We start from the raw sequence: 27,010 nt of genomic DNA, 5'->3' as shown, positions 1-27,010 counted from the left end.
ACTTATGAAAAGAATGAGGAGCAAGATCACTCCAGAGATAAGAGACGAGCAGTTTGGTTTTGTTAAAGAAAAGGGTACGGTAAATACAATATTTACATTGAAAACAATAAAGAAACGGTCGATCGAAAAACAAAAATCACTTTATCTATGCTTCATTGATTATTCCAAAGCTTTTGATTCAGTACAGCACGAAACGCTATTCAAAATCTTAGAAAAGATCGGTGTAGACAGTAAAGACCTTTGACATGTGAAAAGCTTATACTGGAATCAAACAGCGTGTGTCAAACTTGATAATGAAAAATCGGAGTTCTTTAACACCGAGAAGGGAGTAAGACAAGGTTGCGTCTCATCACCGGACCTTTTAAACATATATAGTGAAATAATATTCAAAGGAATTGAAGATATGAAAGCGTCGTCGTTGGAGGGCAGAATATGAATAGCATAAGATATGCAGGCGATGGTACTCTGATGGCATACTCTCCAGAATACGTGAAGACAATTTTAGATATACTGGTGTGCAAAAGTGAAGAGATGGGCCTGAAACTAAATGTTAAGAAAACCGAATGCATGGTGGTCTCAAAGAATGACAACAACACGATCTTCCACTTATCAAGCAAAGGAGAGACCATCAAACAAGTAAAGAAATTTTAATATTTAGGCACTATCATTACCCATGACGCACCTGGCATAGAGGATACGAAACAAATAATAGCAATAGCAAAAAACGTGTTCTATAAAATGCGACCAGTTGTGTCAAACAACAACCTGAAGTTGAATACCAGAATGAAAGTAGTAGAAACATAATATGTTATAAGTACCATTTTATACGGTTGTGAAATGTGGACGCTTGACTTAGAGGCATTTGAGATGTGGGTGTATAGAAGAATGTTGAGGCTATCGTGGACAGACAGATATACGAACGAGGAAGTGTTGGAGAAGGTGAGAAAATGAAGAATATTGATTGATACCATCAGAAAGAGGCAGTTACGGTTTCTGGGACATATGTGGAGAAGAGACGGAATAGAAAAGTTGGTAACATCTGGGATGATCGAAGGAAAGAGAGCTAGAGGAAGACAAAGAATGACTTATTTAAATAACCTAAGAATGGCCAAATGTGATTTTAAAAGCAACACAGATTTCATGCGCACCGCAGAGGATCGTGATTCGTGGAGACAGCTGACCGGCAACGTGCTCAAGAGCACAAGCCACGATGGATGGTGATGAATTAGCAAAAAGGCAATATTTTAAATTGCAAGAAGAATAGTTGTCAAAAACAGTATGGCTCTTTAGTCAGTGAGAAACTTTTGGGCAAAGTGAGTACCAAATATGCGGCATCCATTAAGATTACATGATATCATAGGCTCAGTTGACGAAGAGTAAGAAGGGTAAATAGTAACCCACTCCCCAATGACCACGCAGAAGATGCTAAACTCCGCTAAGCACCATGCAGAAGATTCTGCACTCCCTAAAGTATCAGGCAAAGGATGCTATTCTTCCCAACAGATCAGTTGGAAAATGCTGCACACCTCAACTCATCGGCTTTCAAACACATTAAACATAAGATGCTACACTCCCAACATATCAGGCAGAAGATGCTACATTCCCCAACACACCAGTTACACGATGCGACACTTTCCAACACATCAGTCAACAGACGCTACACTCCCCAACTTATCATACAGAAGATTCTAAATCCCAAACACACCAGTCAGCAGATGTTACACTCCCAACACATCAGTCAGAAGAAGCTACACTCCCAAACACAACCAGCAGAAGATGCAGCACCCTCAACACCTCCTGTAGAATATGCTGCACTCCCAAACAAACCGGGCAGAAGATGCTACACTCCCCAACACAATCAGTGGAATATGAAACAGTCCCCAGCACATAAATAAGAAGATGCTATGCACCCCAACATACGAGGCAGAAGAGGCTACACTTCCCAAACACATCCGGCAAAATATCCTACACCCCTACATACATCAAGCACAAGGTGCTACATTCCGAAATATATCAGACAGAAGATTATACACTCCAAAGGCTACACCCCAAAACGCATCAGGCAAAAAGATATTAAACTCCCAAGGCAGAAGATGTCACACTCACAAAAACATCCGGCAGAAGATTTTAAACCATCAAACGGGTCTTTCATAACATTCTACACTTCCCAACGCATCAGACGGATAATGTCACACTCCCCAAAACATCAGCAGAATATTCTAAACTCCGCATCGATCATTAAAAGGTGTTACACTTCTGAATAAATCAGACATAAAACACAGCAGGCATCTACATTATCCAATGAACCAGGCAGAAGAATCTGAACTCCCTAACTCTTACAGAAGATGCTACATTCCCTAATACGTCTGCAAGATGATTATAGATTGCCAACGCATCGGGCAGAATAGGCTTCGTTTCTCAAAATATCAAGAATATTGAATGAAGCATCACGTCCAAAAAAGGTAATTGTAACCAACTGTGTATCTCGAAATAATTCGTATAATTTCTAAAGCGTGAAGATGTATTGGCTTTCGTGTGAAATATACTTGTTAAAAAGAAACAACGAGGCGCAATAGATGGCATAAATGGACAACAAAGACCACTGGCAAACATTCAACTAAAATCGTTACTCGGATTGAAAGGACTGTGATGTTGAAAGGTAAATCAAAATATATGGAGCAGGAAATGAAAAGAATTACCCTCAATATTCTTGGTATTTCAGAGGTAATAATGAATGGTAGTGATTCACTTTAGTCAGGTAAATAAAGAATAATTTTATCAAGTGGTAAACTACATGAGAGATGAGCTGGAGTCATTCTCTTCCCGGGACTATCAAAGACTGTTAATGATTAATCTACTATATCAGACCCGGTCATTTTAGTAAATTACCGAGAGAAAAAAAACAGATTTCACTATAATCCAGATATACGCGGTAACAATGATTAATGTTAATGTTGAGGGAGAATAGTTTTATAAGATATAATCTTTAAACAAGCAAGATCTCATTGTATTGAAATCATAATTAGATATTTCGAATGCAAAGATGGAGAGTCTGGGATTCATTCAATCGTCATGAATTATGAACGATGAATGAAAGAGGGGAGAGAATCGTAAAATGATGCTCAGAAAATGTCTTCATTTTCCTCTACACTTGGTTTGAAGTCACATGAGAAGGAAATGTACAGCAGGGGAGAAATGTATACTATCAGAGCGATTTAAAATTAGAATTAATTTCATCTATGAACGTTACAGTTCTTGCTCGTTTATATTTTTTTGCAAGTGATTCTTCTCTTGTGTTAATTCTTGCTCCTCCGTTAGATCACTTTTGTGAATAACTTGAAATTCCTTCTTTTCGTCATCATCAAATGTTTCTTTTAGTAGTTTCCCTTTTGTCTCAGGCAATTTATAACTGATGAAACAACACAACAGCAAGAGTAGAGTTGAAGCAATGATAAAAGTAAAGAGAGAACGCCTATCACTTGGAATCACAAATGGTGCTAGAATGGCTCCAACACGGGCTGATAAGCTTGCAAATCCCAGAGCAGTACTTTTAATCACAGTTGGATATATCTCTGTAACTCTGGCAATTAGAACTCCCCAATCGCTGTCTATTGTTCCTTTAGCTATAGATATCAGGACAGTGCTGCCCACAGATTTAATCCCTTCTGAGCCTGAAAGTAAACACCCAACAGCTGCAAATGAGCAGGCAATAGAACAACCAAAAAGAACCAGACTTGTCGGAATCCGACGTCCGTATCTTATGGCTATCATCGTAACACTATTGAATGGAATTCCAATAACATTTCAGATAATCAAGTTGTTGTAGAAATCTCCATAGAACGATGTCACTCCAAAAGATAGAGCATAATAAAAGAGACTAATAACAAAATTAAGAAAGCCAATGGCGATTGAAAAGAATGTGTATCCAGGGCGACACAAATCAAGAGCCGAGTATTTCTTATCACCATGCGCATTTTCATTACATTTTATCATTTCTAGTTGTTCAGACAATGGCACGGCTTTGCCATTGAGTTTAGAAATTTTTTGGACCACTTCATTAAACTTCTTTGATTTACTTTTAACCTCAAACCATCTCAGACTTTCTGGAACCCAAAATACTGGAAAAAAGACAATAACATACATTGCACACCGACTAGCTCAACAGTCCGCCAGTATTTAAATCCCATCACAGTGAATGCTTGAAAAATAGCTCCAAAGCGCCATAATGGCACATAATGGCAGCTCTCCATTTCACAGTCATGAATTAGGCAGTATAGGCGAACGCAGTTACCAGAATACATTAAGCAAATATACCAATTCCAAATCTTATGGTTATGGACATTTCCCATGATACAGAGAATGACTGTCCCTCCATGAAAATGCGGCCGCATCCTGTGGCCTTCCGCATCCAACTCCGCATCCGTCAGCAAAAAGCTAAATAATTCCCAATAAAACAACAACCACTACTACTACTGCTACTACTACTATTACTACTACTACTACTACTACTACTACTACTACTACTACTACTACTACTACTACTACTACTACTACTACTACTACTACTACTACTACTACTACTACTACTACTACTACTACTACTACTACTATTACTATACACTACTATACTATTCCCACTACAACTACTACTACTATTCCCACTACTACTACTACTACTACTACTACTACTACTACTACTACTACTACTACTACTACTACTACTGCTGTTGTTGCTGCTGCTGCTGCTGCTACTACTACAACCACTTCTACAACGACTAATATCACTGCTACGACCACTACTACCATTACCTCTACTACTACTACTACTACTACTACTACTACTACTACTACTACTACTACTACTACTACTACTATTATTATTATTATTATTATTATTATTATTATTATTATTACAGTAAAAAAAATATTGTTGCTGGAATTTCGTTTCTTTTTAGTTATCATTGTCATTCGTGTGTATTTTTGGTTTGTTTGTTTTTTTCCCTAATCATTTGACCATGTAAACGTTAGCTATTTTATGTGACATTTTTTAATTAACCCACTCTGCCTAAGAGGTTGGTGTTGCATGCTGAGGGTTTTAAATCAATGTTCTTTAAAATAGTGTACTTCTACATTGTCAAGTAGTCTGGTATATATTCTGCTTGAATTGACCACATCCTGCAACCTCTTCTATGACAAACTCTGCCTTTCTAGAAATGAAAAAGGTTGATAAAATCTTTATTTTTTAATGAACTACCTGTCGAATTGTTATCAATGTATATGAAATTTGGGGTTTTGGTTCTGTCTTATCTTTTTAGACCAAAATGCACCAGTAGAAGAGACTCGGAGAAAGGATTAAGACATAAGAAATTGTTTCGCATTGGTAGAGACATTAGTCCACGTCAATATCAAATGAATTTTTTGTGTGTAGCTTAAGTGACAGAATGTTGCTAGACCAGACCTCACTACTATTACGAAAAATTCATGGAATTACGAAATTTTGGCTCTAATTTCACGTCACGAATATTTCTTGGTCATTAAAACTTATCGTAAACGAAAGTTGATGCCAGACTTCATAATCATAAGGACTTTGAAGTGTTATATAATCCTTGTGATAGTAAATTGTTACCTTTTTAAGTTAACTATAGCGATTACAACTTTTATCTCCCAAAAATTACGAATTTTTAGATTTCAAGTAGGCAGATCTGCTAGAAGCTGTGGACTGTAAAAAGTACTGAACAAAAATACAATTCTGCCGTCGGTCTGAATTTTAAGCGATGTATTAATCTTTTACTGTTTTTGTTAGTGATTGAAGAAAGGGCTTGAGCCCCAAAATTCCGTATTTAGTGTTTCATTCTTTTTCAAAGCTGTCATATTAATTTTTTGTTTATTACTTTGTTTGTGGCCTACACTCTAGTGATGGATTTAAAAAAGCATATAGATGCAGATAGAATATGGATAAAAATAGATTAATGTTGTTTTGTTGGGGGTTTTTTTTCACTGGACAAGGATAGAGATTTCGCTATCGATTTCCAAATGTTTACCAATTCAGCCCTTGGATTATTTTAGGCAGTTGACATTAAAAATCTTACATGAACTTAGAATTTCCAATTGATAAATAAAATAAGTAAAAATCAACTCTGTTTTAGTATATCAAGTTTTACAACTAATAGTAAGGTCCGTCATTTGGACAAATCTAGAGAGAATAATCTTCGACTAGAAATCGAGATAGAATCAATGACATTGGAACATTGTCTTGATGGTGTCAAATATAAGTTGTATCCATAATCCTTGGGGTAATTAAATTATTGAAAAATGGGAACTCTGTGAGTTCTTTCAATATATATATATATATATATATATATATATATATATATATATATATATATATATATATATATATATATGTATATATATATATATATATATATATATATATATATTGGGGGGGGGGTATTTTTTGTTTTTGTTTTTGTTGTTGTTGTCTTGCTTTTGTTGTTATTGCTATTATTGTTGTTGAATTTAGTTTTGGAGGGGTTTTTTGATGTGTGGGTTTTTTTCCTTCTTTTTGTTTGTTTCGTTTTATTTTATGTGTATTTCTTTATAATGTCTGCTTGTTTTGTTTTTTTGTTTTTTTGTCTTTAATTGCTATTTTTTTTACTTCAGTATTCACCATAACTATTTTCGTTTCAAACGTCACTGCCATAGCCACTGTCATCACTATCATCATCGTCGTCATCATCATCATCATCATCATCATCATCATCATCATTACTAATTTCTATTTGACACAAAACTTTTTACCTATTTATTGTCAAATACACAGAGACAAAATATTTTTGACAGAAGCAACATTTTCACCTTCCAGGTACTCATTTTACACCCGAGTGCGGTGAGAGAATGTAAGTGCAGAGTCTTTTCCAGGGGTTCAACTCTGTGCCGCCTAGAACTGGACTCTAAAAATTGAAAGCAAATATATGACGCAGGGAAATGATATGATTAATCTCCTTTCTTATTAGCCTTCGCCAAATTTTAGCTATATTTATCACCATATTCACTCACAAAGTAGAGCAAATTAGTGACAATATAATACCTCAGGATGTTGTCATTGTCACCAATTTCAATGACACTTTACTTTGTATATAGGCGGGACTTGGTAACGATTCGATCTGTTCAACGATCAATGATAATGATTATTAAGCTTACGTTTTTTAATCATTTTCGTTGTTGTGTAAGGAAAAAAGTAATTAGTCTCCACTGACAGAATGGTCTAAATGTATTCTGAAAATAATGGAAAATGGAACAAAGAAAAATTAGACAAAAAACATAAAAGTGAGAAACCTTCATTATTTTATATATTTTAAGAATGAAATAAATGATAAGCAGAGACGAAGTCTGGTGTAAAGAAAATTGTTCTGCCACCGACTGCGCCCTTTTGTTATGCCCACTTAGTTGAAAGGTGAGTACTCAAGGTGGCTTTGGATCTTTGGTTATTGATTATCGGTTGATATCAGGGGCAAAATATGCTTAATTTTTAATTTTCGAGTTAAAAATAAAACCACTGAAATGTGTATTCAACTAATTTTAATAAAATAATCGATTATTGAAGTAATTTTCAATACTGTATGCATTGTATAGAGCAGTAAAGTTAGGTGCCCCAAACGTAAACAATAACAAGTTGCTAGTGATTTCCGTTAGGGACCGGAATAATTTACGCACAATATAGGTCTCCCAATTTTGTAGTTTGAGTTGTAGGCAATACACTTTCAGTATTGAAAATATGTTTACATAAAATCTAACAGTTGCAGAAATAATAATATAAGGCTAAATTATTATGAAAATCAGGCTCCGAATAATTCTCGTTTTGTTCACACCAGCGCAATAATTTGCTCTGGTCTAAAAATAGATAGACTGTAACTTTTGATAAATTTTAGAAAATTTTACCTTTTGTTCCATAAAATATCCATATCTAGACATTATTTGATGCATGATCGAGTATTTATGAATATGTGTTTCTTTTGCTACCTAACAGCCAAATTTTAAAGGTTATTTTTTTCTATTATTTACATTGGAACGTGAGCTGTCAAGACAGGAACATGTGGTTTGCCACGTGCTTCTCGACCTTTGTTTACGTTTGGGGCACCTAACTTTACTGCTCTATGTTGATTGAATAGAGCAGTAAAGTTAGGTGCCCCAAACGTAAACAATAACAAGTTGCTAGTGATTTCCGTTAGGGACCGGAATAATTTACGCACAATATAGGTCTCCCAATTTTGTAGTTTGAGTTGTAGGCAATACACTTTCAGTATTGAAAATATGTTTACATAAAATCTAACAGTTGCAGAAATAATAATATAAGGCTAAATTATTATGAAAATCAGGCTCCGAATAATTCTCGTTTTGTTCACACCAGCGCAATAATTTGCTCTGGTCTAAAAATAGATAGACTGTAACTTTTGATAAATTTTAGAAAATTTTACCTTTTGTTCCATAAAATATCCATATCTAGACATTATTTGATGCATGATCGAGTATTTATGAATATGTGTTTCTTTTGCCACCTAACAGCCAAATTTTAAAGGTTATTTTTTTCTATTATTTACATTGGAACGTGAGCTGTCAAGACAGGAACATGTGGTTTGCCACGTGCTTCTCGACCTTTGTTTACGTTTGGGGCACCTAACTTTACTGCTCTATAGAAGAGTAAAGTTGGTGCAATAAAATAAACAACATCACGTGACCGGATATTTGACATCAAACGTGACCCGAACTATGCTGCAATTGACCTTTAGTAATGTCATGCGCATCCAACCAACTTTTTGTTTACATGTTGCTAAGGCAGCAAACTGAAGTTGGCGCGAATAAATTCAAGCTGTTTACTCCGAGTCTGAGATAGCTAGGGAGGCCACGATCATATTTTTTTATCGCCAAAATACCCCTTCTTTTATTTTATAGGAAAACCATAATCATGGTTCCCCCTCCTCCCGTAAACAAAACCATATCTATGTCCAGGGAAACGAAGATGGTTGCTTGTCTTTGGTTAAGGCGGACCATACTTTTTTTTTTTACAGCGTATCAAATGATCAAAGTCAAAGCATACGGTCAATGTAATGAAGAGAGTAAATTCGAATCTATCTCCTATCTCTTCGCTCAGATGACCCTTTTTACAGAAGACAACTACTACTTCTACACTATAACTATAAACTGCACTACCACTACTGCATTATTACCACTGATACCACAAAACTATAGACTTTTATACTATCTAGAACTAATGGACCGTATGGCTTAGCGGTACGGTTTTCGTCTTGTCACAAAAGTCGAGCAATGCCAATGCTAAGTGTGATCAGTAATAGGATGGGTGACTAATCGTGAAAAATTATACACACATTACCCCACTCGATTGAATGAGTATCTGGCTACAGAAATGGCGGTTAGTGTAGTGACAGTTTAAGTACACAAGGGTCGCCTAACAGGCTGTATGACAAAGAAATATGGTTCCACATGGCTTGTTGAAGTGGGGGGATAAATATGAAACATTTTGAAGCGCATTGCTCACGGCTATCTGTAGAAATGCGCTGTATAAATATTCATATTTATGTACTTGGTCCAACGGATACTATTACTATTTCTACTACAAGACCTCTACTACTACTACTATTACTAATAATAAGAATAATAATAATAATAACAATATAATAATAATAACAATAACAATTATTATTGTTGTCAGTATCACCGTTTATTAATGATTTAAAAAAGTGTTAAAGATACTTGCAAAATGTTGGTGTTGTGTGTGTTGTAGTAATCCAGCGACGCAACTCTGTACTGTCTACAACTACAAGAGACGCACAAGACCGTGGCACTAAACATCCCTGGCATGCATTTAGTCAAACAACATGAAAGCAACATTCACGGTAGCGTTAACTACGTCAAAGTCAAAGACAAAACAATAGTGACATACAACCAGGACATGACAGTAAGTGAGGTGGAAATTCTCAGAATTGAAAGCAGACACTTCAATGTGATATTACTGTCAACAAACCTCCACCAACGCCATTCAAGTGGCCAGTTACATCCACCATTAGTGAGAAACCAATGATTGTGATAAGTGACTTTAACTGCCACAGCACCAAATGGGGATACAATGAGAACAACAAAGATGGAGATACTGTTGAGGAATGGGCTGACCAATATAATCTGACACTCTTCTATGACGCATGAAGCATCCCTTCCAAGCGCTTGCTGGAGAACAGGCTACAACCCAGACCTTGCATTTGTGTCTTCCAGATATGTCAAAAACTGTCGGCAACCCCATTCCAAAATCAGTATACAGACCTATCGCCATTGAGGTAGGATCAGTCATCTCTACGAGAACAAACAAATTATATGAACTGTGTTCGTGGACCTGGCAGCTGCCTATGACACAGTAAATCATAGGAAACTGCTCCTAAAGGTTGCAAGGGTAACTCGTAACACAATAATAATAATAATAATAAATAAATGGCATTTATATAGCGCTTTACCCCGTTGTCACAGGCTCTAAGCGCTTTACAGTGATATAAAACAAAACATATTACAGTGAGACAAGTGTGAAGGAAACGTGATACGAATTCAATTTAACAACAACAAAATATGAAAATAATATTGCAACATTATGACGTAAAAAGATAAAACTTTAAGCGAGATTTGAACGTTGTCAACGAATCCGAGCATCTCACGTGTGACGGGAGAGAGTTCCAAAAATGGGGGCCGAAAATTGAAAAGACTGTTCACCTATTTTACGCAATGGCTTAGGTTTGACAAGGATTGATTGGTCATTGCTTGACCTCAAGTTTCTATTGGGGACATATATGTTTAGAAGGTCTTTAATATAGGAGGGTCTGTTCGTGCTCAGGATTTGTAGACAACAGTACAAATCTTATAGGCAACTCTTTTTTCAACAGGAAGCAAATGTAACTCACGGAGAAGAAGAGTTGCTGACGGGTATTTTTTGTTATTGCGTACAATAAGCCTGGCTGCGTTATTTTGAGCAACCTGAAGTTTGCTAATTTTGTCTTTAGTTAAATTCGCCCAAAGGGAGTTACAATAGTCCAATTTAGATAAAACCAAGGAATTAATTAAAAGTTCTGTTATATGCTTCGGTATTAAATTACGAATTTTGCTTTTTTTTTTTTTTTTTTTTTTTTATTTCTATGTACATAGATTGTATGGTGTTATTCACGTGGCTTGTCATGGAAAGATCTTTATCAATGATGACGCCAAGGTTTTTTGCTTTATTTGAAAATTCTATTGTGCTATTTCCGAGAGTAATTAGTGATTTATTTGCCTGTTTAAGGATACTCGGTCTTCCACACATTAAAATCTCAGTTTTACTATCATTTAATTTTAACTTATTATGGTACATCCAAGATTTAATCTCATTAAAACAGCTCGTAATTCGTTGTATTAAGAACTGTAAATTACTAAGGGGTGCTGAATCATATATTTGCGTATCATCTGCATAAAAATGATAACTCAGATTGAATCTGGATATCACACTAGAAAGGGGCTGCATATATACAGTAAAAAGGACAGGGCCAAGAACAGAGCCTTGTGGCACTCCAAAATTTAGTAAAACTTGTTCTGACTGAACACCATTCACCACAACAGTCTGCCATCGATCCTGTAAATATGATGTAAACCATTTAAGGGCAATTCCTTTTATGCCGAACGTATTTTCTAGTCTTCTTAACAAAATGTCATGGTCAATGGTGTCAAAGGCAGCTGAAAGATCTAAAAGGCATAATACATTGATATTGTTAGCATCAGCATTACATAACAAGTCATTAAAGATTTTAAGAAGCGCCGTTTCAGTACTGTGTTGATGTTTGTAGGCTGACTGAAAGGGTTGTTCCAAACTGTTGTTCTTAAGATGAGATGTTAATTGTGTAAGAACTACCTTCTCCAAAAGTTTTGACAAAAAAGGTAAATTTGATACAGGACGATAATTGTTTAATATATTGTGGTCCAGTGATGGTTTCTTCAGAAGTGGTTTGACGAGGGCACTTTTAAAGCACGATGGAACTTCGCCAGTCAGTATGGATGTATTTATGATTGATGTAATGGATGGTAATAATGTATCGATGGAGCTGGCCAAAAGCTGTGCTGGTAGGGGATCAAGGTCGCAGGATTTAATGGGGGCTTTTTTTATCAACTCGTTTATGAAACTAGGTGAAACTGGTTGGAACTTGTCTAAAGGGGTACCACAGAATGTATTTGTATCTATAAATGGTTCATGCCGATCTAGTTCTGAACGAATGTTATGGATTTTGTCTTTAAAAAAGTTGACAAATGTGTCTGGCAAGTCTCTTTGATTGGTTGTAGATGGTAATGAAGTGCAACTTTCACGTCCAAGTAGATCATTGCAGATGTTAAATAATTGTTTACAAGATTTAGAAGTTTCAAATTTTGAAAGAAAATACGTGGTCTTTGCCTTTTTTATTGTTGTCTTCCAGGCACGAAATGCGTTCTTGAATATTTCACGATGAATCGTAAGGCCTGATGTTTTCAGCAGTCTTTCTGCTCTCCGACACTTCGTTTTAGCTTCTTTAACGTCCGACGTATACCACGGAGCATACTTGCGGTTGGTGACGGTCCTTGTTTGGAATGGCGCATGTTTGTCAAGCGTTTCAATGAGACAACTATTCCACTGGTCTGGAGAAATAATTGAATTTTTAGTAAGTTTTGTTTCTAAATCGCCTCTGAAATTGTCCAAATTAATGCCTTTAATGTTTCTGGTTGATGTGGTGGTGGTTTCTTGGCATGGTTTTGAAACGTCAAGATTGAAAGAAATGAGGGAGTGGTCCGAAAAGGGGAGATAATCGACGGTGGCGTTGGTTTTTTGGAACTCTGAATTTTCTACAATTACCCAATCTAAAATATGACCAAATAGTTGCAATAATAAAATTCCTTATGTCAAACCGTCACTTTTTTGTGGAAATGGATGGGAAGAAAAGCAGATCACAAAAGAACGGACTCCCTCAAGGATCGGTACTTGCACATATCCTTTTCAACGTTTATACCAACGACCAACCTCATTTTGAGAACATCAGGGGGTTTCTATATGATCTGTGTCTTGTGTCCCAGGCCTCTGATTTCAAGACCATTGAGGAGAGACTAACGGATGTCCTGGAGCCACTCTCTGAGGCCACATTTAAAGAACTCACTTGCCAACCCAGGAAAAACTCAAGTGTGTGCTTTCCATTTAAAGAACCGCCAAGCCTAAAGAAAACAGGAAACTGAACATCTGGAATGGGAACATATTGGATAAAAACACATTTCCCATGTACTTCGGTGTTACCGTAGACCGCACAATGTCCTTTTCTCAGAACACAAAGAAAACAAAAGCAAAGGTGGCCACAAGAAACAACTTCCTAAGAAAAGAGGCAAAAACTTACACGCCATGGGGAGCAGATCCGAAAACAGTCAGGACAACCATAGTAGCCCTCTGCTATTCATCAGCCGAATAGGTCTCACCAGTCTGAGTAAGATCCTGCCATGTCAAAATAACACCTGCCGGATCATTAGAGTAACTTGAAACCGACTGCAGTTCCAGTCCTCCATCGGCTGGCTGGCATTGCACCTCCATACATTCAAAGAGCCACTGATTCCAAAGCCCAGAAATATGAATAGAAAATGGACCCAAGGCACAGCCCAATGACAAGTAGACTGAAGTCGAGAAAGAGCTTCACGATGGAAGAAAGCATCAACCCTGACCATGCAGCTGTATACAGGCGTTCCACGTTGAGAGAGTGGAACAATCATGCAAATGAAGCTGTTGGAGATCTGAGAGAAGAACTGTCCTACGGAACTGAGCTCCCCAGGAATGAATTGGTAACACTGAACAGAGCACAGGCAAAACTTGTGAGAACAACTGGAAGCATGAAAAAGTGGGGGCTGGTTGAGAGTAGCTTGTGTACATGTGGGTGCCCAGAGCAGACATCCTTAGAGAATGCCAGGATGCGCTCAGCTGCACTGACCATGACCCAAGAGTCTGCTCCCCAGATGCTGTGGAGTGGGTTCGGTGTTGGTGCGAAACTGTGACGATGATGACTTGCAAAATGAATAAGTCTTACACCTGCCAATATATAAGTAAGATGACAGGATGCTGATCTTTTTAACATCAAAGTACTTTTGTAACCCGGCAGTGCTAACTTTTATGTGTAACCCAGAATGAAAAGTTATTACAAAAGACGATTGCAAGATATTTAGATAAATTGCTAGTTTAACATTGTGGTAGACGTACATATATGTATTAAAGTTACATATCCAATAACCTGTAGGTTAACAGAGAAGGAAGGGCGCACAAGTTCATTGTAATTTGAAGTTGAGGAGTTGGAACAAAGTTGATTTGCATTGAGTCAGAATTCAATCAAGTCTTAGACTTAGATTGAAAGAAAAAAATCTTTTTTTAAAACAAGAAACAAAAAAGCAACCCTACAGCGTTCACCAGAATGAATAAAAACAGGACAGTCTTTAAACTGTATCAATGGAAATCACATCTTGCATATACAAGACCTCTAGTGCTATTGTGAGGATTGGTTCTCAGTCTCACCCGTTATGCTGTATCTGAGTGCCATAACACAACTTGTGAAATCCAAATAAATTAAAAACAGATTATAAATTTATATCATATTTATTGTCATTTCATTCATATTCATGTTATTCACACTGAAATCATTTTAAAAAATATAGATATGATGTTTCTCCATTAAAGGTATGCTTGTATTCTCATCCTGTGAAAGAGAAAGAAAAAAAAAAGAAAAAAATTGATAATTATTACTGAAACTGTGTAGTTCCATTTTAAAAATCTGTGATGTAAGAGCCTCAGCAAAAGCTTTGGTTAAAAAAGGTTCTGATTCAAGAAATGCACTTCTTAGGCAGAACATGCGATTAACCTGTGTAGACTTTAGTATTATGGTCTTGCATATAATTATCAAGTGCAGAAAGTTTGCCATTAAAATGATTATTTAATAGAATTTAATATAATTTGATTCGAGAAATGGAACACAAAGGAAGAATTTGCGATTAACCTGTCCAGTCATAAGCATCATGTTCTTGTTTATAAAGTGCAGAAACTTTGCAAATAAATAGAATAAATAGAAAAGAATTTTATTCGAGAAATGGAATACAACGGCAGAATTTGCGACTAACCAGTTAAGACAAAAGCGCCATGGTCTTATTTACAAAATACAGAAACTTTGTGAATATTTCGAGAAATGTAGCACAAAAGCATCACTGTCTTGCATATGAAGTGCAGAAAGTTTGTGATTAAGCCACTGCATTATTTAATATGATGTTGCTGATAAATGAAACAATCAGTGGCGTAGGGCCTTAAAGGCTATTAAGGCTAAGCCACAGGTCGTCATTGTCTTGAAAGTATGTAAGAATTTAACAATAAAAAGTAACACTTTTAATTTTCTGTTTCACAAACAATGAAATTCATTGTTGACCTGGTGTTAAAAAACCTTACAGAGCCTCAAAACTTGGAACCAATCACACCGCTTTGAATTTACTACAGCTCGAGTTGTACTCGTGCCACTGACCAATCAGTACAGCGTGTGGCTTTAAAGGTTGAGAAAGCTTTCAGCCATATTCCCACAGTACAACCAGGCGATGCATTGACTGTGCTATGACTGTGGGCATCAAGAGGCATCTTGACGTTGGACTGAGTCATTGTGGCTGTCTTACTAGCAGCCACACACAATGACCTAATTGTTCCGTTAATGACAATCGTGTTGTACCTGTTACCCATCCCTCTTTGAGGCGTGTCAGGCATGTGATATTCATTCCTGGTGATATTGAATTCCCCATTGTCCCTTTTAACTTGAGTGTGTTAATCGGATGTGTGCAGTGTTTGTTTTTAAAATTTTAATTAATTGCTATTAAGTGTGATGAATCACGTTGATTACCTGTTGGCTATCAATACCAGTTCTTTGAATAGGGAAAATAAACTTTTGATTAAAAGTCTCGGTCCCCATCAACCAAACGATTTTGTACTCACTATTAAAGACGGGAAACAGAATCGGTCGTTTAATTTGATAAAGATTGGTATAGTCGTTTTCCTTGGCTATCGGTGAGAATAGAAAATAAGAGTTTATTTTCTTTTAATTGTATTTTGTTTGGCGATAACAGCAATACAGAATTGTCTTGGACAAGAAGTGGATTTACCTGTTTGAAAAAATTTAACACAGAGAGCATTGAACCATCAGAACTTACATTTAAATATCACCACTAGATTGAAAACCGTTGGTACTCTTCACATAGGTGCACAGATTGACAGTGGCTATCGCTTATCCTTAGCCAGGCATGATGAACAAGTTACAAAGAACATACAAATTTTGGTAAAATAATTGAGTGCATCATATTCTTCTCTCTCTCTCTCTCTCTCCTCTCTCTCTCTCTCTCTCTCTCTCTCTCTCTCTTCTCTCTCTCTCTCTCTCTCTCTCCTCTCTTTATATATATATATATATATATATATATATATATATATATATATATATATATATATATATATATATATATATATATATTGTGTGTGTGTGTGTGTGTGTGTGTGTGTGTGTGTGTGCGACAACCAATCTCAAATCCAGCCCCATGCTCCTAAATGACCAGGCTACGCCGCTGGAAACAATGCAATACAATTTTTAAAAATATGTTCTGCAACATCACATGGTCCCATCTATCAAATTCTACTACCATTACAAATCAGCTACATAGATGGTTTCATCAGTACTCTTATCTTGCTGATAAATTAAATTCTTGACTTCACTATGTAAATGTTTCTTTCAAGTGTATAACAAGCTCACAGGGCATTTTTATAAATAAACAGGAGCCAATACCATTAAAATGGAGAGATCACTGCCAAAAATTACATAGGGATAGATATGCATTGGTTTTAACGTGTATTAGACACTGTCATTAGAAAAAAAGTTTTAAAAAATCTTTACAAACTACAGTAAGCTGCTTTTAAAATTAAGAAACGCTCGAAAGCAAAATATGGTCCTGTTCTCTTAATCACCGCTCTCTAGTCTCTAGATTAGGTCAATAAAGCTGAGAGGTTTTATGAAGAATATAGAATATAGAAGTAGAAGAAAAACATTAATTCCAATAAAAAAAAAAACAAAGAAGGGTCCATAATGATATATGAGGAATTCTATAAGATACAGTAACATGAAAGCCATTTTGATAATCTTGAAGGATAAGACTCAATGATGATGATGATGATGATAATAATAATAATAATTATGATACTTCTTCCTGAATATAAATTGATTAATTCCCATGGTATAGGCAGGCCAATGCTTCCAGAACAATTAAAGGAATGCAGAGACTCATTCTTGTTGTAATGTTATTTAGATCTGAAAAAAAAAAGATAAGCATGGCATTCTAAACCATTTTCCCATGGTCCCATAAAAAGCAATATCATCTCACACAAAATCATAAAGTAAAATTCATATGGACCAAACAATGAATAAAAGTTATAATTACCTTATTTTATCAATTATTATCATTGGATTTATTTAACTTTATATGTATTAATTAAATGACAATTCGAAATTAAGATACCAATGTTTGAATGAATAACTGGATCTAACTCTACAAGTAAAATGTAAATGTGCAACTTATTCAGATTTCAGCAAGCACTTGTTACAGTCTGTCGCTTCATGTTACAGGAAAAACTCCAGTTCCATGAGCCTTATGACTCTAAAGGACCAATTATTTCAAAGTAAAATGAAATACCATTTATTTTTTAAGAAAGTTATCAAGCACTATTTAAGGTCTGTTGCTTCATGTTACAGAAACAGGAAAAACTCCAGTTCCACGAGCCTTATTACTCTAAAGAACCACTTATTTCAATGTAAGAAGAAATATCATTCAATGTTGAATATATAGACATGACCTATTTCTTAATGGTTTGCTTATATTCAATAAAAGCATTAGAAAACATAATGGACCTGGAACTCAGATACCACAAGGTTGTTAAAACCGTTGGGTCAGGTCTAATTTTATCAGAGGTTTATGATCATGAAGGCAAGATTACATAACCAATGTCGATTAGCTTTTTAAAAAATGGGCTTTTATTTACCTTCCGGCGAAATCATTTGATCAATATTTCCTGTATTTAACTTTCTGATCACATAAGAAAAGTCTAATAAACATTGAATATATTTTAATGCCTCTAGATTTCACTTTAAAGTCAAATAAAATATCTGATCACAAATAAAATTTTTGATAATTCGATCAACAGAGAGAGCTTTTCAAAATTGTTCGCTTATTATTCCTGAGGCAAAATTTAGATAAGACATCATTTCACATAGCATGGTGATTCCTATGAATTACAAAATCCTAAAAAGCTTCTTCTTCATAAAAAAACGTAGAAATAAAATTAGGTAATCTAAAGTAATCAGAGAGGTTTAGTTTTCATTTCAATCCAAGGTAAATCCGTAAAGAGTTGGAGGACCAGGCCCCTCTTGATCATTACCCACAAAATTGATTGAACTAACAGGGATGTGTATAAAACTGTAACAAAACCCCCAACGACCCCCCCCCCCCCCCCCCCCAACACTCATACAAAAACTTAAGCACAGTTTTTTTCATTTTCACTTCTCTTGAGCCAAGGGAAACTCGTTGCTCATTTTAGCTGCACAGATTCGAATTCAATCGCTTTCCTCCCACCCCCCCCCCCCCCCCTTTTTTTTTTCTTTTTTTTTTTTTTTTTTTGAGCGAGTCTATTCTTTTCTCCTTTTTTGTTTGGCCTTGTTCAGTTTCTGAGCATGAATTTCTTAAAATTGTTTGTTTTCTTTTTAATACAAAAATATTGGGTTTTTTTTCCCTCTATCTGTCTGGGAATAACCAATTTTCGTTATTGGCAGACCCTGTCTGGGAATAATCATAGCGATGACGAAAATATCAGACCGCACTCCCTGCATTTTACAATAAAATATGTTTTCTTTCACACAGCTACCGACCAAATAAGGCGAATAGGCTTGGAAGATCCAAAACGTCATACATGTAGTTTGACACCTGCCAAATATCAAAGATGCGATAAGGGGTTGAGTGGGACAATTTTCTTTTCCCAGACATTCTCATTTTTTCACCACCCCTTCCTCCCTCTCTGCCATTCCTTCTCCCATCGACTCTCAGCAAAAACAATAACAAAAAGTCTTATGTGGCAAAAACGGCTACCAACTTAAATCCCTCAAACAACACAAGATATTGAAAATCGGTGGCAGAGACCCTTTGCCTTTGTCTTGTTCCTTTTCCAGTTCCAGTCATGAACAGATAATGAGAGAATGAAGACCTAAAGATTGTTTCGAAATCGATTATCAGGTTAGGAAAGAGCGAGAGTCAATAAAATATGACAAGCGATGAAAGCTTCGCACCACGAAAGATGAGGATTAAAAAAATACAACTTTTGTTGAGATTCCACCTGCTGAGGAGGGGGTGTCTGCTTTTTTTTTTTGTTCTTTTCTGTTTTCTTTTTCGGTCAAGTTATGACTGACACACGTTCTAGACTGTAAACGTTACCCATAAAATGTCATAAATTACGAAAAGTGTTTTCTCTCACACAGTATTCGAATCACTCACTGAATGAGCATGAAGCAGACATAAGTGAAGGAAACGTAAACTCTGTAAGTGAGAATCGGCGAGTGAAGCTGTACTGTAATGACTGACACTGACAGTGACAGTCAAATTGCGAAGTGAAATGAAAACAAATAAACAACGCATTCTAAAATTATGCCGGTGAGACATCCAAAGTTAAATACCCGAACGCTATTATGGATTAACATTGAACTAAATCGTTTCCTGCTCTCAAAACCAATCGATACAAATTACAAACTCAAACACTGAAATTGGAATCTTACCTTTGCATGAGTTGGACTGCCATTCTTTGCTGGTGATTAGGAACTTTAGCAGCCGGACAACGTTGCGCACAAAACAGGTCTCCCGTTTTTGTCGTTCAAATTGTAGATAATACACATTCAGTTAAAAACAAACACGTACAATTAAAATTGTTATTTAGTTAAATTCTTTGTATATGGCTAAATTATTCCGAAAACCAGATTTCAAAGAGTTCTTGTTTTGTTCACACAAGCGCATTGATTTTGGTGAATAATCTTGACCGTGGTCTAAAAATAGACCGACAGTAATTTTTGATAAATTTTACCATTTGTTTAATAAAAAATCAATATTTAGATATTATTTGACGCGTGATCGAGTATTTATGAATATGTGTTTCTTTGACACCTAACAGACATTTTTTAATGGTTATTTTTTTCTATAAGTTACATTGGAAGGTGAGCTGTCAAAGCCAGGAACATGTGTTTTGCCACGTGCTTCTAAAGTGGTCACGTGATGTTGTTTATTTTATTGCACCAACTTTACTCTTCTATAACCCAAGACTCATACTGTATGATTATAATTTTTATTAAATGTTAATAGATTACTGATTACAGGCGTAACAACAAGAGGTCACGGAGGAACCATCAACTAGAACAATCAATTTCAAGCTTTTTGTGTTGGTTGAATAACCTGGGACTCATACTGTACGGTAATAGTTTAAAAAGGTATCATTCTTAATAGTTTGAAAGGCTTAGCAACAAGAGGTTACGGAGGAACCATCAATTGGAACAATCAATTTCCAAGGAACTAGGTCAGTCATTCATTCTTTTTCTTATCCTTGTTTTGGTAACATAAACTATGTCACAATCGAGTGAAACCGATGTATGGAAAGCCATTGGTCCCATCATAAATTAATAGGATATCTTCAAGATTATGAAATCGCTGTGTATCTTTTAAACGAAAGAAATAAGCTTGCCTCTATTTAAATTCTTAACAAGGAGATTAAACTGTTTACATTACATAATATGGTTAATCACTTTAACTAAAAAGTGCAAAGTTAAAACATTTACAGTCCACACTCACTACAACAATTCCTATTACGAAGTAACTCAATATTTCACGGAGCATAATGATGCTACCGAGAAAACTCAGAGAGACCAATAAGCCTCGTGTTTATCATTTAGTTACAGATCAAGAAACTTTAAAACGTAGCAAAAGCTTTCACTCAATAATAATGCTTATGAAACCCCTCAATTATTAAAAAATATGTTTTAAACATAGATACCAGATCGTTTGCGCGAATTGACGGGGTTATAATCTGTCATTAAATAATTACCGTGAAGAGCACACGAGGTTGCTCCTCGCCCGGCCGCCATAACTTGGGGCAAAGTGAAGTGTATGTGTGTTTGCTACGGTGTGTTTCACCTTATTTGAAGGTAATAATAGTTGGTGTATTTTAAAAAAAACCAACAAAATGTGTCATTATTATTGTTGTTGTTGTTGTTGTTTTGTTTTTGTTGTCGTCATTGTCACCCCCCCCCCCCCCCTCTCATCATTATTGATAGTAGTAGTAGTAGTAGTAGTAGTAGTAGTAGTAGTAGTAGTAGTAGTAGTAGTAGTAGTAGTAGTAATAGTAGTAAATAGTAGTAGTAGTAGTAGTAGTAGTAGTAGTAGTAGTAGTAGTAGTAGTAGTAGTAGTGGTAGTAGTAGTAGTAGTAGTAGTAGTAGTAGTAGTAGTAGTAGTAGTAGTAGTAGTAGTAGTAGTAGTAGTAGTAGTAGTAGTAGTAGTAGTAGTAGTAGTAGTTGAGTAACAGTAGTTATTGTTGTTGTTGTTATTATTGTTGCTGTTGAAACACCAGTGGTAGAAAGAGAAGGAGCAGGAGGAACAATAATAATAATAATAATAATAATAATAATAATAATAATAATAATAATAATAATAATAATAATAATAATAATAATAATAATAATAATAATAATAATAATAATAGTAAATGTACATTCATATAGTGCTTATGACGAAGCTTCGAAGCGCTTCACATTGGCCATCAGTTAAAAACATTACACACTGCAGAATCGAACAAACGGACACAAGCTCACACGCATCAAATTACACACACACTCTCACAAACATCCATTTACACACTGTACATAGATATATTACTCACGCACATACACACACACATATATATATGTATGTTTATGTTTATATATATATACATACATATATATATAATATATATATATATATATATATATATATATATATATATAAACATAAACATACATATAAACACACAAACTTATATCGTATACATTTACACACTAAATATACATAGAATACATATACATATACATAAATATACACAACATACATACACAAACATACACACACTTAACTAAATGTATATTTGAGTACATACACACACATACACATACACACACACACACACACACACACACACACATACCCGCACGCCCGCACGTATGCACTTTGCAATATTTCCTGGCATAATCTAATTTAAATACTTCCCAAAGAGATAGGTTTTCAGATTTTTTAAAAATTTATCAACGCTGTTTTCAAGTCTTACTGACAGTGGGAGTGAATTCCAAGTGATGGGGCCTACACTACTGAATGATCTGTCGCCAAAACGTTTAAGATTAGTTTTTGGAATTTGAAGGTGATACAATTTTGAGGACCTGATGTTTCGAGTGGGGTCGTAGGGGACAATCAAGTCTTGAATGCAGGCAGGGCTTCTTGAATTGATGGCATCAAAACAGAGTAGAGCAATTTTGTATTCAATACGAGCTTTAACTGGTAGCCAGTGTAATCCCCTCAAGACACCCACCGAGCAATAAATACCTAGGACAAGCCTTGCTGCTCTATTCTGAACTTTTTATAGCTTTTCGAGTTTTATGTCAGGTAGACCAGCAAGTAGCGAGTTACAGTAATCAAGGCGTGACAGTATCAATGCACAAACGACCTCTTCAGCAAATGGAGAGGAATGAATTGTTTCATTCGATGGATTCTCTTTAACTCAAAATTCATGGTTTTGATCATATGGTTTATTGATGTTCCATGCTGAAACAGTCGTTGAGCACAACGCCAAGATTTTTCGCTTTGGATTAATACTGATGTGACAATCACCAACAAGTATCGATGGTAATATTGTCTTTTTAATATTTGACGGAGTGACGCAAAGCATGATCTCCGTTTGGCATCATTAAGTTTAATTTATGCTAAGGCATCCAATGCCAAATAGACGAGCAGCATTGCACAATATCAAATGAAACCGTATTTATGCCCGATGGTACAGCGGATTTATACAACTGCGTATCATCGGCATATAGATGGTAATTCACACCATGTGCAGAAATGACTCGCCCAAGTGGCATTGCATACAGGACGTAAAGTACAGGACCGAGTACCGAGCCCTGAGGAACTCCAAACTTCAGTCGTAGGGGTCTGACTATTTGCCATTAACTAAAACGGTCTGGGTTCTACCAGTAAGATACGATGCAAACCATCGCAGTACAATATCGTTGATGCCATAGATATTAGAAAGGCTCTGGATTAAAAGTGAGTGGTAGATAGTGTCAAGCGCAGCTGACAAGTTGAGCAGTCCAAGAATTGACACTTCGCCATTGTCACACGATAACAAAAAGCCATTGACAATTTTCAAAAGCATCGTCTTTGTACAGTCTCTTTCTCGGTATGCAGATTGATATTTTTCGATCAGTTTATTTGCCAAAAGGTGGTCTTTCAGTTTTTTCATGACATTTTTCTCGAGAATCTTAGAGATGAAGAAAAGATCGGATACAGGGCGGTAATTTATCAAATTGTCAGGGTCAAATGTGGTTTCTTAATAAGAGGGGTTTGTGGGGGGGGGGGGGGGGGGGTTGTGTGTTATTATTTGTGGGTTCGAGTCCAACCGATAGCTCAATGGTCTGGATTCGAACTAGTATGCGCGCTATGGCTCTCTTTACCAGCTGCGCCACTCAACCTACACCACAAACGGCTCAGGTTTAATCTAGGGGTGATTAAGAATTGCCTTAGGGTCCCTTATAACTTAATTGTATTAATAACAAGTGAGTCAAGACAATAGTAACGCCCAATACAATAATAACAATTCTATACATAAAGTTTAATTAGATTGTTACAGGAAAAGATAGAAAGAATAAGTATTTATTTAATATGAGGAAGAATAGCTCTAATTCAGTGGATCTAATTTATTATTTATTTATCTATTGATTTATTTAATGATTTATTTATGATTGATTGATTTATTTAGTTTGTAATCATTTGTGTCCGTGGAAAATACATTTGAAAATGGTATATAAGCCCGTTTGGCTTATCTTTATCCAGCCGGCTTGCTTGATTGGGGTAAATGTATCAGCTAGTTCCAGGATTGGCTCCTGCTCCCAGGGTTTTCTGGACCTCACAACAGTGTGTTGTAGTTATGGGCTGACAGAAAGGTTCTGGTGTCGGCGATGACTGACAACAGGGATTGGGCACGGACTGGGTGCGAGGCACGGATGGGTGCTAGCCACGGATTGGTGATAGCCGAAGACCTTCAATTAAGAGTTAAAACTACACGGTCTTAGAGAGCCAATCGAGTTTGTCTTTCGCCACCGGATCGTCCTTGAGCGACACATCATAATAGCTTTTATTTGCCGACAAAGGGAAGGAGAAGCAGTAACTCCATGATAATGGTTAGTTATTGCATTTGTATCAAACATCAACTGACAGTTTGAACTATCTTACATGATGAGAATTTAACAGGAATGTGTCCCTTACTATATTTTATAATTTATTTATTTTTATCAATAATAATTGTGATTATTATGATGTGTGGCCGTGGATTGGCGGTAGAGTACAGACTGGAAAACAGATCAGAGGGGATGGAAGACACAGAAAGTACCTCCCTGCCCACTATGGGAGGTAGGAATCCCCACCCAGTAGTGGAAAAGAAAAATGGCAATGGCAGCAATATGTCACATCATACATGTTAAGTGCTGCTAGACGATTTACTAGCTTGGAACCCCTTAAAAGGCACTTTAAGCACATCTTAGTGGGTTACCCTATTATAATGACTCAAGGTTTTTTTTCTTTGTTTTTATTTGGGGGGGGGGGGGGGGGGGAAGGGGGGGGGGGGGGAGAATTATTATCATTGACAATAATAAGACGAGTACTTAATAATTATTAACTGATGTAACATCACATATTCCGCTCTCATGTTAAAAGAGCTCAAAAAAAAAACCCCCCAAAAAAAAACAAAAATGCTCTCTGATAACACAGTGCGTTCTACATATGTGTAAAATATTTAAAATTACGCACTTCGACGCGGCATGTACGAAAAAAAAATCTAGACTTCACCTAGGATCACCAACTAAGCGATAAGGACCCCTTGACATACGATGGATGTTAGTTTTAGTATAAACAGTATAATCAAAACAAAACTTTGAAAATCAGGGATTCGTCAGATACGTCACTATGGATTGGAACAACAGTTTAGACCTTATTAAAAGTAAAATATATGCAAGAAAAGGTGGATGGGAAAAGAGATATAGCTAGCCAACTAGATCATAATATATGGATTACATCAAGGTGTGGAATGGACTGTCAGCAAAATTGTGCAGCAAGAAGACAATAAGGAGACGACAGTAATGGTGGGTCATTTCCAGTCAACATTTGCTCTGCCTAAGAGATGAATGTGGAAATAATTGAGACTTCCTTGAATCCACAATAAATCTATTTATGAATAAAAAATAAATTTTATATAACGCCAATATCGACCTAACTTGTTCAATGGCACTTTGCAAGAGAGAAGTGATATGAGAATTTTAAGAAAAATACATTTACTATTCTATACCATGTAATTTACCAATGTCCCTCTCGTGCTGGCACAATATCTTACTGTATTTTATTGTAAATTAATTTATGACATACTACAGCAAAACAGTATTATGTTGGAGTAATTTAGATGCTCAAAATCGAATTTATAAAGGAAAATAATCTTCAGTTAAGTTTATGCGTTTTGTTGACGACAATCTATGTGGTTTTTTAGAGTGACAAACAATAGAATCTCAAATTTCTCATAATTTTTTATTTAAAATCACATTTTGGTACCTGGTTCATCCCGACAGAATACCGTTTTGAGACGATAGGTCAGATTTGTGACCTTCTGCGTCGATCTAGTATTATGTGGAATGAACTTGAAGAAGAAAATTAAAAGTCAAAATGATTAGAATTAGGAAAATTTTGTATTTCGAAGTTTAAGAAACAATGAAGATGTTTATTTTAACTCAATTTCTTTAAAATAAATTCAAAATGTTATTTTAAGCATCAGGTTCACTCCAGCATACTACTTTTTGATACGATTGATCATATTTGAAAAATGACTTACTTCTTCCTAACTAAACTTCAAATGAGCATCAAGTTTTTGCATGATTGTAACTCTGTAAATAAAGGGTTTTAAATGCTTAAACACGATGTGTGACATTGACAGATGTTTGGTCTTCCAGGTCTTACACATTTGATAGGCTTCTTAAGAGAGAAACCCTGACTATTTACTGTGACTGTAGAAAACACTTTGCACTCAGCAGATGAGTGGTTCAATACAACAGTCACGCCTTGAAATACTCTCCAGTAACATCATGAGGAAATAAATAGAAAATTATGAGACATTGTTTATTTGTTTGTTTTTAGAGATTTTAAGGTGCTTATGACACTTCTACGTCATTCCAGAAAAAGATAAAAGAACAGTCAAATGCATAAGATCAAGTAAGCAAGTATCTAAGAAAAAAATAAGACAAAAGTTCGACAAAAAAAATCCAAGAGCAATCTTGTGCTTTCCTGCTGAAATTAGTAGATATGATGACAATAGGAGTGAATTCAAATCCTCCCTGTTATAAGTTTATCTTCAAAATTTTATGAAAATTAAAATTTTACCTTTTATATTGGGAAAACTTGTCAGCAGATGATTATTGAAGCCTTTCAGATTTTGGGGTTGTTTTTTTTTTTTGTTTTTTGTTTTTTTTTTTTGTTTTTTTTTTTTGGTTGGTGTGTTTTGTTTCTTTTATTCAAATTTATATTGTAGGAAAGAACCAACTTAATAATAAAAAA

The 27,010-nt window shown here is 35.7% G+C and overlaps 1 long non-coding RNA gene across 1 annotated transcript; it reads right to left on the bottom strand.

Moving 5' to 3' along the window:
- Positions 1–14,655: 14,655 nt before the first annotated feature.
- On the bottom strand, positions 14,656–20,255 carry LOC144968567 (uncharacterized). The gene is made up of 3 exons (XR_013644606.1): positions 19,908–20,255; positions 17,293–17,399; positions 14,656–14,774 (listed from the first exon to the last, which is right to left on the bottom strand). It is a non-coding gene; the product is annotated as an uncharacterized LOC144968567 (long non-coding RNA).
- Positions 20,256–27,010: the final 6,755 nt, after the last annotated feature.

The sequence above is a fragment of the Berghia stephanieae genome, chromosome 3, assembly GCF_034508935.2.
Source record: "Berghia stephanieae isolate SIO BIC M18660-M18661 chromosome 3, UCSD_Bste_1.3, whole genome shotgun sequence".
Classification (NCBI taxonomy): domain Eukaryota; kingdom Metazoa; phylum Mollusca; class Gastropoda; order Nudibranchia; family Aeolidiidae; genus Berghia; species Berghia stephanieae.
The sequence above is the reverse complement of the archived record's forward strand: the minus strand, read 5'-3'. Positions and strand labels throughout refer to the sequence as shown.